Source organism: Oryza sativa, chromosome 6 (assembly GCF_034140825.1).
Source record: "Oryza sativa Japonica Group chromosome 6, ASM3414082v1".
In the NCBI taxonomy this organism is placed as follows: Eukaryota; Viridiplantae; Streptophyta; class Magnoliopsida; order Poales; family Poaceae; genus Oryza; species Oryza sativa.
Genome location: NC_089040.1, coordinates 12,916,835 through 12,934,749, shown reverse-complemented (window position 1 = coordinate 12,934,749; position 17,915 = coordinate 12,916,835). Strand labels below are relative to the sequence as shown.

Below are 17,915 nucleotides of genomic sequence, written 5' to 3'. Positions count from 1 at the left end.
TTGTGTTCGTAACAATTAAATCTTTACAACAATATCTCACATGATTATATTTTGATAGAAAATCACAAATCACTTTTATAATATATTTAAATTACTTTTAGATTTCACTGAGTTACTTCTTAAACATATAAAATATAAAAGTAAATTCAATGAAGTTTTAAAGTAATTAATATATATTATAGAAGTAGCTTAGAAAAAAAAGAAGGTGACTTTGGCGTGACGTTTGAAGTAAATCTATTATAGAGATAAAAAAATATATCTCTATCTAGAAATTAAATTAATCCACAGAAATTATGGAATTGACTAAAAATAGTAATGAAAGTAATCACCTCAGAGCATTATGAATGTATGGAAGTAATTTAATCAAATCTAAAAGTAACTTATATATATGATAAAAGTAACTTATGTATATAACAAAAGTAATTTACAAACATAATTTTTTATCATAATATAATCATGTAAGATCTTGCTGTATAGATTTAATTACAACGAACACAACGGTGTAATCGGATCGTAGATCAGATAAGTAATTTAAGAGAATATTTTATTTGAAATAATGAGGATGCAAGTGGTAGGTGTTACGTATTCATTAAAGGTACTTTCTTTTTTTTATAAGTTACTTCTATAATATATGTAAATTACTTTTAGGCTTTATTGAATTACTTTTATATGTCTAAGAAGTAATTTAGTGAAATCTAAAAGTAATTTAGATATATTATAAAAGTAATTTATATTTTTTCATCAAAATATAATCATGTAATATCTTGTTATAAAGATTTAATTATTATAAACATAACAGTGTAATCGGATCATAGGTCGGATAAGTAATTTAAGAGAAAATTGTATTTGAAGTATAGGTGGATAGTGTCTATCATAGATGGAGTTGTAGCTGGTTTAGACCACTGGCTGTATAATCACGTCCATATTTAATTGATGGCTAAATCTTCCTTCTCAGTTAGAGTCAGTAAACCATCTGTTACACGGGTTATTATTACACGCATCACCATTCATACAAACTACACTAACACACCTTTCGGTATGCCTTTTTAAGCAACTAAGATGAAGGCTCAACTTTAAATCTATGAACTCGAAATTCTTGTTATAAATAGTAGTCATCCATTGATCCATGTGGAACAATACAGTGGTTAATTTTTCAGTAGAAATTTTATTAGCATCAATTTAACTGGTTCTTAAAAACCAATTAATTAATGTGCGTACTTAAATACTAATCACAAACAATGGTTCATCTTTTTCAGAAGAAACCTACTTAGCATCCATTCAACCGGTTCTTAAAAACCAATTAATTAAAGTGTATATTGAAATACTAAATCACCTTAGACAATGCTAATATGATTAGTGAAATATAGTTAGAACCCACATTATGAAGTTATATTAGATATCTTAAAGGTGCTGGTGCTGCTCTCCGAGCGATTTGGGAGGCCAGCGCCCAATGCGACCTCGACACGTCATAACAGATAAAAAAAATTACTAATCGTTAGATTAGCTGAGAGCCCAGCCGATCCACTCATCAATTTTTGCAGAAAACCCCTCCTTATTTTGATATTTCCGATCGAGTCCACTGAATAAGAGCCGTTCAACCCCACGCGTGGACACAATCTGGCCGTTCATATCTTATCTAGTTGTTATAAAAAGGCCACATCATCATTTATTTTTAACACTCGGTTTAATGGTTCAGTTTTGTACATAATCTTTTCTAGCCTACATAAAAATAGTTTTTTGGATGTTGGGTAGTAATTTAGAAAACACAAAGTACGCACCAACCCATAGCAATGGACATGACAAAATAGCGCTAGCGCTGATTACAGGCAGCCCGAAGGCAATGTGCAAACAAATTAAGGATTCGATAAAATAGCTCTGATTGTGTGTGCATGCATACTAAACAGAACAACTAACAGTTACCAAGTTCTACCTTATATATACTATTTTTTCTACTATGCTCGGTTATACTTTGGGCTGGTCAAGTCATTTTTCTTAACATTATCAAATTATTGCTACATACGTACGTACGTGTATATATATATATATATATATATATATATATATATATATATATATATATATATATATATATATATATATATATATATATGTATATATATATATATATATATGTATATATATATATGCATATATGTATATATATATATATATATATATGTATATATGTATATATGTATATATATATGTATATGTATATATGTATATATGTATATGTATATGTATATGTATGTATGTATGTATGTATATCCAACTTTCATGCATTATGATACGTTTAAGGCGTGGATGATTATCATAAGAGATTCCCACCATATCAAAAGATTCGCGTTCTTGAAAATCGGAACTTCTCCAAATCCAGAAGACAGATGGGATTCTAGGATTATCCTTTTGGACAAAGACTTTTATGCATACTTCTTCTGGGTTATCTATACCATACTGTATTCTCGTAAGATGATACACGCTAGCTAAAGATCCACCGGGTGCAACGTCATAAGCACATTGGGAACGTAAATAATTATAGCCATATACATATAAAATGACAGCAATGAAATCCCAATCCTCTGCTTTTATTTGCAAAGTCTCTATTCCTCGATGATCGAAGCCCAAAGATCTATGAACCACTCATGTTTGACTAGCCAATTAGATAACCAACCCTGCTGCATTATCTTGATCTCTCCTCCTTTGTATAAATATTTCGCAGTTCGAATGCAAGTTTGAAATATTGCCCTGCTCTTTCTTTTTCGGCACAAAGAGCTCCTCCTAATTCACTAATTTGTAGGAAGATACTGGACTTTTGGATTTGAAAAAAGTTTCAGAAGATATGTCTAAAGTAGATGATGATTGATAGAGCAATTCTTGCTCATAAGTTCCAGTATTAGTACTGCGCCGAACATAAAGCTTGTGGCTGGTAGTAAAACATCGATTTTTCTTTTGAGATAGAGTTCGATCCTCAACTATTTCTCGCGATATCTTCTTATGAAGTTTTGTTAGGGTATCTATAACAGCCTCTGGTTTAGGTGGGCAACCCGGCAAGTAGACGTCCACAGGAATTAACTTATCAACTCCCCGAACAGTACTATAGGAATCCGTACTGAACATTCCACCAGTAATAGTGCAAGCTCCCATAGCAATGACGTATTTTGGTTCAGGCATTTGCTCATATAATCTCACTAAAGAGGGAACCATTTTCATTGTTACTGTATCGGCTATTAAAATTAGGTCCGCTTGCCTAGGACTTGATCTTGGTACCAATCCATAACGATCAAAGTCGAATCGTGAGCCTATTAATGAAGCAAATTCAATGAAACAACAACTGGTACCATATAGAAGGGGCCATAAACTAGAGAGTCTTGACCAATTCGAAAGATCTTTTAGTGTAGTTGAAATAACGGAATTAGAACTTGTTTGGTCAAGTAGGGGAAACTCAATCAAACTCATAACTGTCTTAATGGAATCTTTTCCTTCTTTTTTTTGTCTGAATATTCAGTTAAGACCATTCCAAGGCTCCTTTTTCGCCATGCATAAACTAAACCAACAACTAGGATAAGCACGAAAATGAAAGCTTCGATAAAAACGGATATACCCAATACGTCGAAACTCATTGCCCAAGGGTAGAGAAAGACCGTTTCCACATCAAAAACAACAAAAACTAGCGCAAACATGTAATAGCGTATTCGGAATTGTAACCAAGCCTCCTCCCCCCATGGGTTCTATACCCGATTCATAACTAGAAAGCTTCTCTGGTCCTTCACGAACCGGAGCTAAAAGTGCTGAAATCCAAAATGCTAAAAAATAGGAATAAGGCTTGCTATTATTAGAAATGCCCAAAAAATATCATATTCATGAAGCAGAAACATAAATGTACTCCCATTAATGTGGAATAGGCGGAACTGAATTAGTCAATTCAAGTCAGCATTGTCAATTTATACAGAATTTCTCTCTTTTCCTCGGTGAAACAAGGATCGGTTTTTCTCAAACCAAAGGGCTTAGTTTAGCCTTTGTTTCCTCTTTGCCACGTCTTCTTTAAAGATTCATCCAATGGAATCCTGACTCCCTTTCTTTTTGATTTCCTTTCTATTTAGGTATGGTGGAGACATAATTCTTATAGAAACAAAACTCTCTCGCTTCACTTTGTCTCATTTTCTCTAGAATCTCTAGAAAAAGGAATAAAAACGAAAATACTACGAATTAGAGCCTAATTAAGATAGGATGACTAATGTATGCAGCCTAATGAGGAGTAATTCTATAAAAATAAAGAACTCTATTTCAGAACGTAGATCGATTTAGATTTAGGTAATCTATAGATATAGATAAGCAAAGTAATATACTTCAAACAAAGTAGGAATTCGCAAGATGGAGAACATCTTGTAGTTGATTTGATAGAAATTCATTTTTCTTTTCCTGTCTCTATAATTTTCGATGAATGAGCCTCTGGTAATCCTTTTATCTCTATTTTACGGCGCAGGCGCCTGTCCAGTCTATAAACAAGTACTAATAGGGAAATGAAAACTGTACTAAAGGAAACAACATAGGATATCTCTCCTAAAATCTAAAAAAGGACATATTAGGGCTATACGGATTCGAACCATAGACCTTCTCGGTAAAACAGACCAAACAGATTATTATCGAAATGATTCGAACTGTTTCAAAGACCCAACATGCATTTTTTTTGCATTGGGCTCTTTTATCAACTGATAGAAAGATCAGTTAGTCCACCATAGTTTTTCTTTACGGAAAGATAATGAGATGGCTCCCTGCGCTCTGATTGATTATTTGTATTATGATCTATCTAAGAGCAATACCAAAGTGTTTCAAAGGAGGATTACCTTGACTTAGGTCTGCCTCCAGCCTAAATTAAATCAACCTAAGTGAAATAGAGTCTCTATCGTTCCGCTACAAGAGTTGACTATGAGACTTCATATACCTTAAAGTTCGTAGAACGAAAAGAATTTTTTTGGAGGCTCTTATCCTCATTAAGCCTAGCATTTAGTGGGCTGGATATTTACCTTATCAACTAGCAAATCAATAAAGGTTCTATTTGTTTAGGCACCTGGATTGGTACCTGAATCGGACTGAACCAACTATTTGTCAGGCGACTGTTCTCCTATTCTCTCGAATCCATGAAGACATTGATTTTGCAAGAAGATCCACTATGTTCATTGCATAATAAGCTCCCTTGAAAAGCATTGGCGCACGTGTAAACGAGTTGCTCTACCGAACTGAGCTATAGCCCTTGTCAGAGATATCTTAATATATAGAGAATTTCTTGTCAAGATGAATATTCTCGAATAGTAGAGGATATCCTTTGATCTGTTTACTATAATAACATACCAATAACGAAGCGGTATTTGCTTATAAAAAGGATTCGATCTATAATCGATCGAAGTAAAGGGTCTTCCTTTGTGGTGATAAATTGCCTACTTAACTAAGTGGTTAGAGTATTGCTTTCATACGGCGGGAGTCATTGATTTTATATATATATATATATATATATATATATATATATATATATATATATATATATATATATATATATATATATATATATATATATATATATATATATATATATATATATATATATATATATATATATATATATATATGACTACTTAAAAAATCTGTAGTGGTGGTCTTGATTCCTGACACAGCAGACGCATCTGACAGACACGCGCAATCTCAACCATCCGATTGCCATATCGAACGGCGTCGATCTCCTCCCCATCACGCGATCGCTCCTCTCCTCCTTTCCCCCAAGCCGCGTCGTTCGCTCTCCTCTCTACGTCGTTCGCTCTCCTCTCTACGCCCGCCGGCCTCCTCACCAGACGCGCGATCGCCGCCGCCCTCTCCAATCTCCTCCGCGCCTCCACCTCGCATCGGATTGATCCTCCACCTTCGCCCTCCTCCCGGCGTCGCCTCCTCACCTCACCACCGCATCGCCTCCTCGGCAGCCACGGCCGTCGGCCGCCTCTCCAGACGCTCCCTCGCCGCCGCCCTCGCAAATCTCCTCCGCGCGCTCTCATCCCTCCCTTAACCATCACCGGCCGCTCTCATCTCTCACCAGGTCGTCCACCAGTCCGCGACGATCTCTCCCGCCGGCGTCACTAGCGACGCCTTCCTCGCCGATCTCCTCCGCGCCCTTGCCGCCCCCGATCTCCGCCTGATCGCCCGCCTCCACGCCTCCCCCAATCCGCGCCGTCATATCACCGTTGCCCGGAGTCTCATCTAGCCGTCCTCAATGGGCAAGCACGATGGATCAGCGTTTGGTTCTTTTTATGGGGTGTCATCCTGCATGTGCAGAAAAGTAAAGGTGAAACACATCAATCCTAACTGCATTTTCAGTGTTTAGCTCTCCTTCGTGGATTTAGTGTTCTGATAGATGGAAGTGCTGTTTCAGTTTTTAGCTCTGTATTTCGTGGGTTTAGGTTCTAATGAGTGGAATTCCTCCCGTTGCCACAGAGCAAGCGGGCCTAGATGATGGAGAAGGAGAACCGGTTTGGACAGGATCAATCCAATTACAAATGGGCATGCAACTACTACTGTGACATCACAGGGAAGTGTATGCATCTGTTTAGGTTTTCTGATTACAATTTTGATTTTACAAATGTTTCAGTACTTTGACTCAATGTCCTGCAACCAATCTTGTATTCAATCCAATTTAATAATTTACCCAATTGAGTCTAGGATAGTTTAACAAATCAATCGGGAGTTCAACTATGAATTGTTTCGCTGTTTCAGGTCTTCAGACTTAACTGAAGTTTCAATGTCGCCGCCAGATCACCATTGTTTTCGGTGTTTCGGATCTGACTAATAATTTCTTTTGTTGATCAGACATGGATTGATGGCCTCCACATAAAAATGCATACAAGTCTAGGCTTTATGTGGAGGGCTCCATGGATACTAATAACTCCAATGCTAACATATCTTCTGAAGAATGAGGATGATGATTTTTTGAAAGGTAAGGTATATTTCTGTCTCCTTGGCTTTCCGAGATATGCTGTATGGCACAGTGAAAAACATCTGATTCTTTCCGTCAATATTTAATTGACAAATATATGAATTTCCCCTATTTGTTGGACTAATATGTGTGGTACAATATTTACAACTGTTAGATAAATTCCCAGGTAACATATGAGTGTAGCTTTCATAAAGCTCACTTCAGATTGTTTATTTTCAAGATAGCTGAACGTCTGAACCTTCAACTAGACTCAAGTATGAGTGTGTAGTAGGTTTCAAATGTGAAGGTTTTACTAGACTAGGAAGATCTAATTCCTATTTTCCAGTATTCTGCTTTGATTGCTATCTGTCTTCCAATGCAACAGAAAAGTGCCTCAAGCCACAATGTGTTTTGTATATATATAGCTACAACTTTGATTTGAGACATCGGAGAGTCATCATAGTTTGCTCATTTACCACACTTTATAAATGTAAAATGTAAAAGAGTAAAGTGCACATGTGGTTCTTAAACTTGTAGGGGTGTTTTATCTAAGTCCCTAAACTCTAAAAATGCAGATCCAAATCCCAGAATTTGTCAAAGTGTCGCCTAGGTCCCATTTTGTCATAGCCCCTCTAAGATCCTATGTGGTGTTGACGTGGTATGCCACAAGCACAGACGTGACATGGCATTATCTTGACTGACAAATGGGACCGACTTAAAATTCATTTTCCTTTTTTCTTCTTTTCTTCTCATTTTTCTCTCTCTTTTTTCTTTTTTTCTCCTTTCTCTGTGACCCGAGCACCCCGTGCAGCGGTGGCCTACAATTGTAGATAGAGAAAGGAGTATAAAGGGAAAAAAAAAGAGAAGAATGAGAATGAGAAGAAGGAAAAGAAAAAGAAAAAGGAAAAGGAAAATTTTTAAGTGAGTCCCATTTATCATTTAATATTATGTCACGTCACGTCCGCGTGGCATATGCCACATCAGCACTTTATCTTCAAGTAAGAAATGGACAATATTCTTTTTTTTGTCTAAATACAAATAATAACTAGAGTGACAATATACATTTTGGTTGTTTTGCAGCCTTGTCCAGATAATCAGGACCATATGAAGCGAAATGGATGGTTTAAGTCGAGCTAACTTTAGATATTTATTATTTTGTGTATTTGATAGGAGCAACACATGTACTTTATAGCAAAGTTTGTTCCTAGATGATGTTGTGGATACATATTGATTGATATTTTTCTAATAGCTCTTTATCGTTTTTTTAGCTTAGCTATATGTTTTATGTACCATTGTCCAAGCATATTGTATCACTGTCATTGTTTCATTTGCAATATTAATTGTCACCGTAGCGTTAGCACGGACACACTACGTGTATGTATATATATACACACACAGCGCCTCTGACCACAGCGAGCCTCCGGCTTTTCCGTTTTTCCCGATCCCGAGCGCCCTCCCACCGTTTTTGTTGACTTTGGCGCAACAGGTCACCCCCACTTTTCTCTCCCTCACGTTCGAGTAGTAAAAAGTGTATCCTTGTTATTCCCCCTAATCTTGTTATACCGTGAGTTAAAAAGTTACTTTCTATCCTACAACAATCTGTTAGCCCATGAGTTAATAAATTACTACCCGTTAGATATTATTCACCTCCACACTACACTATCATTTAATTTGTCGTATTCACTGGACAGTTACACTGCCAGTTAACTTGTACCATTAGTTAGCTATGAAAATATACCATATACTCGTACATAGGAAATATAGGAGGATATATTTATGTTAGAGATTTGTCCACTTTATCAGAAGTAAATTTTTTTACTCCCAGTAACTTGTACCATTAGTTAACTATGAAAATATACCGTATACATAGAAACTACAGGAGGATACATTTATGTTAGAGATTTGTCCACGTCATTAGGAGTAATTTTTTTACTCCCAGTAACTTGTACCATTAGTTAACTATGAAAATATACCATATATATAGAAACTACAGGAGAATACATTTATATTAGAGATTTGTCCACGTCATTAGGAGTAAATTTTTTACTCCCAGTAAAATAATTACTCATGAATAAATATGAGAATAAAAAATTTAACTTTTATATCTTGGGTAAATTTCAGATGTCTATTTGTGTATAGTACATTAGTTTTCAGCTTTATAGGACACATGAAATTTGACCTATATGTTTCCCCTTTAAGTAAAAAAAAAACTATATGTTTCCCCTAGTTAACTACATTACCACTTCTTCTGTCTCGGCCTAACTTTGGTATGCCTCTTGTAGCCTTGTAGCCTCTATTATAAGTAACTTTTTTACTAACAAATATTTACTTTGTTTTAGTAGGACAGAATTGATAGTAATTTCTTTACCCATACATATACAAACAATAATTTTTTACACACTTTGTTACATTCAGACCCATACTATACAATAAACGGATTATAATGCTTAAACGTATAGGAGTAAAAAAATTACAAAGGAGCAGAAACACTCAAAAAAATCATTCAGACACATACTATACAATAAACGAATTACATGCTAAACACACAGGAGTAAAAAAAAATAAAACAAAGGGTATAAACACAACAAAAATCATCAAATAAATTCAGATAAGTGGATCCTCCTCTTCATCGCAGGATCCATCATGGGGGCAGCTGGGAGGCGGACGAAGGTTGTAGTGGAGGCAGCTGGCTCGCCAACCATTCAACCAACCAAGCAACGTAGAACAGGATTGTGCAGCCACAGTGTCGGGATGGGCAGCCCAGGATCAAGCATGGCTGAAATTAAACATGCACACCATAAAATCAGCAATCCCTGAAAAGATTAGTGTAGTAAAAACCATCGAAAGTGCGCTATTAATGATTGTCAATAGCTAAACCTCCGGCATCAGCAACAATGTTTCCCAGGTCACCACATGACACACTTCATCATCCTCTAATCCACTGGGTTACAATGTGCTCCTGCAAGACCACAATTTACCATGCACTATGAGTAGGCAGGCCTCAGTGGATTGACTCATAGTATAAGGGAATATCTAAATGGGGATTTGGCGGTGCATATATATTAGGGGTGAGTGGCAAAACGTTGATCATGAGGATTATGAGTTGTTGACCATGTGCTGAGAGTTACAAAGTTAAAAGCACATACTCCTACCAAGGATCATATATATTCAGTTATCATCTAAATGACATTTGGGACAAGAGAGCAACTTCATTGCAGCATTCGGTCAGAATTATTACAGAAAACATATTCTTGTACACTGCATACAAATTAGTACTAATCAAATAGACCAAATTGGTACTAATAGAAAAACACCAGTCCTGGATTACCAAAGCCACTCATTTGTCAGAGAATGCAGCACCTATGTGACTCTAGACCGCATACGCACAGCTACAGATCATCCTACTTCTATTGTTTTCAGAAGCTAGTCAGCTAGTCACACACTTAAAGTACCAACGAAGCCATCAACCAGACAATTTGTAATGTGTTATATTTTAGGATTAATCAGTTGTTCCTACTCAATCGTAGCAAAATTGCATCCCCACAGCCAACATAGCTCATCCAGTATCAAAACGATGGGGCGATCCAATACAGAAAGGACGCCTGATATGATCGGACACATTACTAATTGAGAGGAACCGACGAATTGTACCTGAAATCTATTAAAATCGACTACTGCCACTGCAACGACCTCCTGCATTCCTTGGCGGCGCCGACCTGCCACGCACGATGACAGTGACATCTTGCTAACATCCTCCACTGCCTAGTGGTGGAGGCGTGGCTGGCTTCAGGGGAGGGAGAACGACCCGCCGGACCTCCAAATCCGCTACCTCCTCCCAGTATGCCGCCACCATCCATGCTTCAAACAACGCTGGTGCTGTCACTCTCTACCCACCACCGACACGCAAGGAGCAGAAGAGGATTCTGGCAATGCTCTCGTAGATCCGTCGATGGGATGGATCGTAAATACTCAGCTGTCGATCTCGCTCAAGTAAGGGGAACTCCGTCGTCGGGGATGGAATTCAGCGATAGAGAGGCAGCGGACGGCGCCAGGGCAGCCTCAACCGCGTCGGCGGCCCCGAATATCGCCGTGACTCTGATCTGCCGCTGCCGCCTGGTTCACCTCGCCAACACCGGTGCCATCCCAGCTCGATGGAGAACCCAGGTCGTCGTCCCCCTCGTGAGGCATCTCCGGATCGGCTCTCCTCCGTCCCCGATGGGGAGAGATGATCTGAGAAAACGGGAAATATGGGGATTGGAGAGAGAATGTGAATGTTTAGGGTAATAAATCGGTAGAAAGACGAGAAAGTAAAAAATTTACTTGGTTCGGGGAGTGATGGCCAGGGAGTAAAAAAATCACTCTGTGCACCATGAGGGTGGGTTTCGGGAAGACGGTGGGCAGGGGATTAAAATCCACGTGGAATCGCTGGTGGGCTACCATGGGGCGCTACCAATTAAGTAGCACATCTTCAGCAATAGGCCTTATTTTAAAGCCCCTAAAAGTTAAATGAGGGCTGCCCCCATCTCCCAAGGACCAAAAAAATACCTCCAACTATAGCAATAGCCCCTATTTCATAGCCCCTACTCATGTTTCTCTTTTATTTTAACATGCAATTCATGTTTACACTATGTTTAATACCACAATAATTAAACATAAATATTTCTAACACGTATAATTTAACCATAGTTAAATTTACAATTTCAAACGCCACAGTTCAAATCCAAAATCAAAATTTTCAAACATGTAAATATGGTATGGGCACAATACCATATACAATAACACACAACCAAGATTTATAATTCACCAATGAAAACGAAAATTGCTCACCAACATGTGTAGCTCAGGAAATTAAATAGCAATACACCTATACCCTCTAGAATACAATCACAAGATTTCAGTAATAGAAAGGTGAGGAGCTTTGCCCAAAACCATATTAGCTCGATCCATGCATTCCCCTGCCAATTTCAGTTATAGTACTGATTTTCTGCTGAGTTGTGATATTGTCGATTTTTATTATGATCACTAAAATACAACAAAGTGCCCACCACCGGATTCTTTCTCACCAATTCATTCACATGATCAATTCGGGCACAATTAACCACCTATCTTATAGAATTTTCCTACTAATATCTGAACTGAACAGAAATTTCCACATGCTTCGGGTGAGGGTCAGGAAGATAATGTGAGAAGTGCCACGAAGCTACATAGCACCTAAGGTGCCACATAGTAGTTCTATATATATAGGACAGCCATATGGGACTCCACGGTGTATCGGCTCCAAAGCTAGCTGCCGTTGGATCTAATCCATATCTGTTTGATCATTCTAGGTGTTGGGTTTAACGGGCACCCGTTTGTACATTAAATATGGAATGAGTTATATATGGATTAAAAACTACCGCATGCAATTGCCCTATTATTGTGGGTAGTAACGATATGCATGCATGTTTAGATAAGTAGCTATACTTGCCATATATGATTAGTAATTTCCTTACGGATGTACGTGCCATGTCCAATTTTTAGGCAAGAAACTTTTTAATTTTGAGGGACAAATTTAAGGAAAAAATAATTATATACCCAGATTTGGATTTATACATGTATTAAGTATATACGCATTTAAACATCGATTAGATATATACACATTTAAACATCGATTAGGTATATATACATTTAAAAATGTATATTTGGTATATACCCATTCAAGGCATATACCCAACAAAATATGTATATTTGATATATACACATTAAAAAATTAGGTATATTTGGTATATACACATTTTTAAAAAATTAGGTATATACCCATATTAATCATATAATACTTATGTAAATACTTATTAATCATATAATATGTAAATACTTATGTAAACCCATATATATTAGGTATATACATATTAATCATATAATACTTATGTAAATACCCATATACACTAAATTATCATGCCTAAAAATATTTTTTGACATATAAATACTCCCAATTCCGATACGTTCACACGCGCAAATTAGCAAAACCGATTGGATATACTTATGTAAAGAATTCGATCCGGATTATGTACGTCCTGTGCGTGGTTGGGTATGTGTCCCCTTTGGACTTAATCAGTGATGGTTGAGTATATGCTGTCACTGATAACTTAATCAGTAATCACAGTAGAGATTTAGAGAAAACGATCGAATGACACACATTGACAAATCAACATTTTAACTAATTTAATTTCTGGGTATCCTGTGATAATGCATCCATACAAACATATTATTCGGATTGGATACTGAAATAACAAAAATGAGGTGCTAATTAAAGTATAATACACACTGTTTCAAGATAGATTACACTGTAAGTGTAACACGTAAATATCAAACAAGTGATGCTTAGTACTCCGATGGCTTACATTTCTTCCATATATACCCTCCAAGATGTTGCTTCCGGCTTTACTGAGTTGCTCCGGCTTGTATCGCTTCATATGGTTGCTCTGCAGTAGATATGTTCTCAGCATGTGCAGCAACCTTCAATGACGGCGGTGAACTTCGCAGACGACCGGCAGCGGCGACGACGAACCTCACAGATGACCGCAGCGGCGACGACGAACCTCACAGACCGCACGATCCTCATGGATGATCGATAGTGGCCACGAAAGCTTACAGTTGACCGGCAACGGCGGCCACGACTAACCTCGCGGACGTTCAGCGACGTAACGGCATGGCGAACGAAGCTCGCAGCGACGACAAGCGGACAAGGACGTATGTACCTTGGTGGAGTGTATGTATCTAATCTTTGCGAACGCATGTATATGTGTCTAATCTAAATTCTACAATTTGCAATACCGTCGGAATCGGATGGTATATGTATACACAGAAAAAATGAACGTCCAAATCTGTATACATGGAAAGAAATCAATTCAACATAATTAAGGATAACGTAATTGACGGGCATAATTTTGTCATAATCACGTTCAGAATCCATGTATACTTCATTTGGAAATACATGCATGCAAATAAAAAAATGGAATGTACGTAGATCTTTCTTATCGGGTAAAACCCGCTAATTTTTGTAACACTGAGTTTTTGGTTTGCACAAATCCTAAAACAACTGGATGGTGGATGATTTTGGAGCCCATACTCCATGGAGCATCAAATAATTTACCTATATATATGTATATATGTATATATATATATATGTGTATATGTATATATGTATATATATATGTATATGTATATATATATGTATATGTATATATATATACACCTAGAAAAGAGACATTTTACTGAGCTTACATTGCTGGAATTTATCATTTAAGATGGCAAAGTATAAGGCCTATTTAAATTTTAAAAAGAAATAAAATGCATTTGACTTGGTTTGCTTCCTAATTTGATAAATTAAGCTCAACTCTTGGTTTTGCATAGTTGCATCCTTTTCGTCGCCACATTTTTTAAGGAAACCTTCCATGATCACCTTTAATCTGCTTTATAGATAGCCATGTTTCTCAAAGCGATTGTGCAGAAGCATTGCATGTACTTCTAGTTTATGATTAATGAAAACGATAGTTCGCTGCGTCGACAGACAGGAGCTTGAACCTGGTCTGGTGATCATGAAAAATCAGAGGTGCGCCCGAGGTACAGCTGCAGCCGATAGGCGCTGATCAACCAGCAAAAATCCTGCACGCAATAATCCGCCGAGTACCTGCAATACAATCCACACCAGGTAGCATGCGTTAACCGGGCATCGTGACAACATTACAACAGCTACGTACGCGAATCAAGTCTTAGACCGGTATGTACGTAGCGAGAGGACCACACAACAGATTAATCTACGTACGTACGTGATTGGATTGGTTGCCAACACGTACGTGGGCTTTCGGAACATGCACATGTCATCGGTTCGTTCTAAAAGAAGCCCGCGTAAAACATATTATATTGTAGAATCTACCGTGTTGGTGTTACGATCTACTAAAATAATGGTTAAATTTTTCTGGTTAGCGTGAGAGTTCGTAGAAAGTGTCCAATTAGTATAGACATAGATAGGTAGATAGATAGATAGATAGATACATAGATAGATAGATAGATAGATAGATTTTGTGGTAATTAATCGCGGGTACAAATGAATGAATTAAGTATTATAAAGTTTAAAATTCTATTTAAAGAAGTCTAACTCGAAGCTTCATCAATAAGAGTACTCATGGTAATCGATAATCCATAATTAGTCTGATTCGACCTGGGCCAGGATAGTTCAAATCCTCCATCTAAAATGGTTTAACATTGCACTAAATGATATACTATGTAGGATAAATATGATGTAAATATCAATTAAATGAGAAAAAAAGTAAACCGGATCTTGCATAAGTCCTAGTTTATATGTTGTTCCAAAACATCATGAAAGATTAGTGCTAATTAAATTAGCTTACGTATTAAATTGGTACTGTGTGCATTGGAGTTATTAGAGCAGGTACAATAATAGGCTATAAGCCAGCTATAAACATATTTTAAAGAGATAAAGAAAGAGAGAGAAGAGCAGCGGCCTATAGATATGTAGCAGCTGTAGCACGGACTCCAAGATGTAATGTGTGTATGATAGGTGGGACCAAGCATTAATAGTATAGTAAGAAAATATTGTATGAATTGGCTATTACATTGACTACAAATGAATTGGAGGTATTAGTGGGCTATACTATTAAACTTGCTTTTAGGCCTATAATTAACTGCTATGGTATGCTTGTGGTATTTAACTAGGTGGCATTTGGCTGTGTACATCCTTATTGGTGTACATGCCGGATTTTAATTCCATTATCTAAAGATTTAACTAGGTGACGTACATAGAGCATATGACATTATTGTTGATGTAGAATCTCTCCGTCACATCTTGAGCATGTTATGTGCAACTCACAGCGGTACCTGAAGACGCGTCACCGCAGGGGAGGGCAGATGCCGTCGAACGGTAGTGACCCCCGTCAGGGAGGTTTTTCCTAAACTCGACAGGCCAGCTAGGATGTTCCCTAACACTGTAGAGACGAGAGACGACGAGCAATTTGGGGATTGGAGAGTGGATATAATATGGGACAGGTAGCAAGAAGGAGGGAGATGTAGAATAGAGAGGATTTGGGTAATAAATTGATTTTGACGATTGATTGGTTGTTGTTGCAATCAGTCCTGGTCTCCTTATATTTATAAAATAGGTGGATTTACTTCCTAGGGTATTTCCCATATCCAATTAGGTGTATAAACTAATTAGGACTATAAAATCTTAGGCCCAAGAAAAAAAAATCCAAGAAACCATAAATTGGATTCTGAGTCGAACTCTACCTGCCATCGGTCAGACCGGACCCCTGCTTATGGCGACAGTCTGGTCGGCTCACGTGGCAAGCCCGAATTCTTTCTAAATTTGATCATGTTTTTCTATTCTGAATTTATAGGTGTTAACAACTACCACAGGAAAAGGTTATCGGTGCCAGTTCAAAGCAGCTATCACTGCTGGTTTTTATCTAGCACTAGACCGGCACAATTCCCGATTAACTATATTAATCTGCATGCCACACAAAGGATTAACTATATATATTATCTCGAGCCCTCGCACTACCAAAAAAGAGAAACAGTTATATTGAATTTGGTGTTCCACTCAAGCAGTTGTGCTTAATAATGCAGAATTTAATATTATATGGTTCCATTTGGTGCTTATAATAATGCAGTATCTGATTGCCCACTGCCGATTAATATAACCGACGGTGCATGGAAGAAGGGTTTTGGGTGCTAGGGCCCCTGTTCCCGCTTCTGTTCTCAGGGGAAATAAATATATGATTCTAAACTCAGTATCTGTTCACTTGATGACACAGGGAAACAACAAATCGACCAAATTAAGAAGAATATAAATTTATTTGAGATTTTTGAACTGTTAACTTCAATTAATCGCTTGAGATGCATACCAGTCGTTTGTAGATTATTCATGAAAGAATCCAATCATCAAATTCCGATCATGAGATGCCACCTTTGTGTGTGTGTCTGTCTATATATATTACCGCATCCTATCACTTCATCTTCCAAGCTAGATGTTGAAGCTGTACATAAACATTATCAACAACAAAAGCAACGGTGAGAAGCAAAAAAATAATTGAATCATTCAAATGTAGTCACAAGCCAGTAACTGCCATACTTAATTTGTCGCTCTCAATTATATTATTGATTGATGTCTTATGTTTTTCAGGTGATTTTGTTAGATAACATGATTGCAATATACCTTGATCCCTCATAGAGATGATTGCAATATCCTTCTGGTAATGGTTAGATTTCCTGTTATTCTCTTGTGATGTACTATCTGATCACATGGCATGCATTGCCTATATGGGTGATTTCTTTTCGTGCTCTGTTTTCCAATGTAGTACAAATCGTGGTGGAGCCATTCAAGTGAATGATCCAATTATCCAGTCAAGTAGTATTAAGAATCTATCTCTATTCAGTACGTATATTCACTTATCATGTCTGGAACCACTGCGATATGGTATTCACAATCCTTCATCATCCTGATCTGAGGTGTGTATGTTGCCAAGTTTTCAAGGAGACAAAAGATGAGATTTGTTGACTTTGATGGGTTGGAGTTATGGAAACGAGATGGTTGCCAAAAAATATTCAGGTAAAATTTATTTTTTCAAAATAAGTTTGGTTGCATGGCTAAATTGGAACTTGCTGTATTTGCTATACCCCCTTTAATGCTTTGGAATTTTTAAGAGCTCTATACTGTTGTCTGCTGGTTCTGCATGGACCATAGGTCTTTATTTCACTTGCTGTGTTCTATTGCTGCATTAAGCAGTGCCTTTGCACCCCGAGTTCAGATAAAGATAGGGGAAATAAAAATAATAAATTATGAAACCGCCTTTTAAGTAGTAGTCAATATTATTGTTTTGATTTTTTTTAAACCATGTTGGCATATGAATGTGATTAATAACCACCTATAGTAGCATATTGTCACATCCTGATTTTCGTCTTA

General features: G+C 37.2%; 1 long non-coding RNA gene across 1 annotated transcript; it reads right to left on the bottom strand.

Annotated features, from left to right (window-relative positions):
- Positions 1 to 9,304: 9,304 nt before the first annotated feature.
- On the bottom strand, positions 9,305 to 11,305 carry LOC107281360 (uncharacterized). Its single transcript, XR_001546674.3, has 3 exons — positions 10,607 to 11,305; positions 9,833 to 9,914; positions 9,305 to 9,731 (listed from the first exon to the last, which is right to left on the bottom strand). It is a non-coding gene; the product is annotated as an uncharacterized lncRNA (long non-coding RNA).
- Positions 11,306 to 17,915: the final 6,610 nt, after the last annotated feature.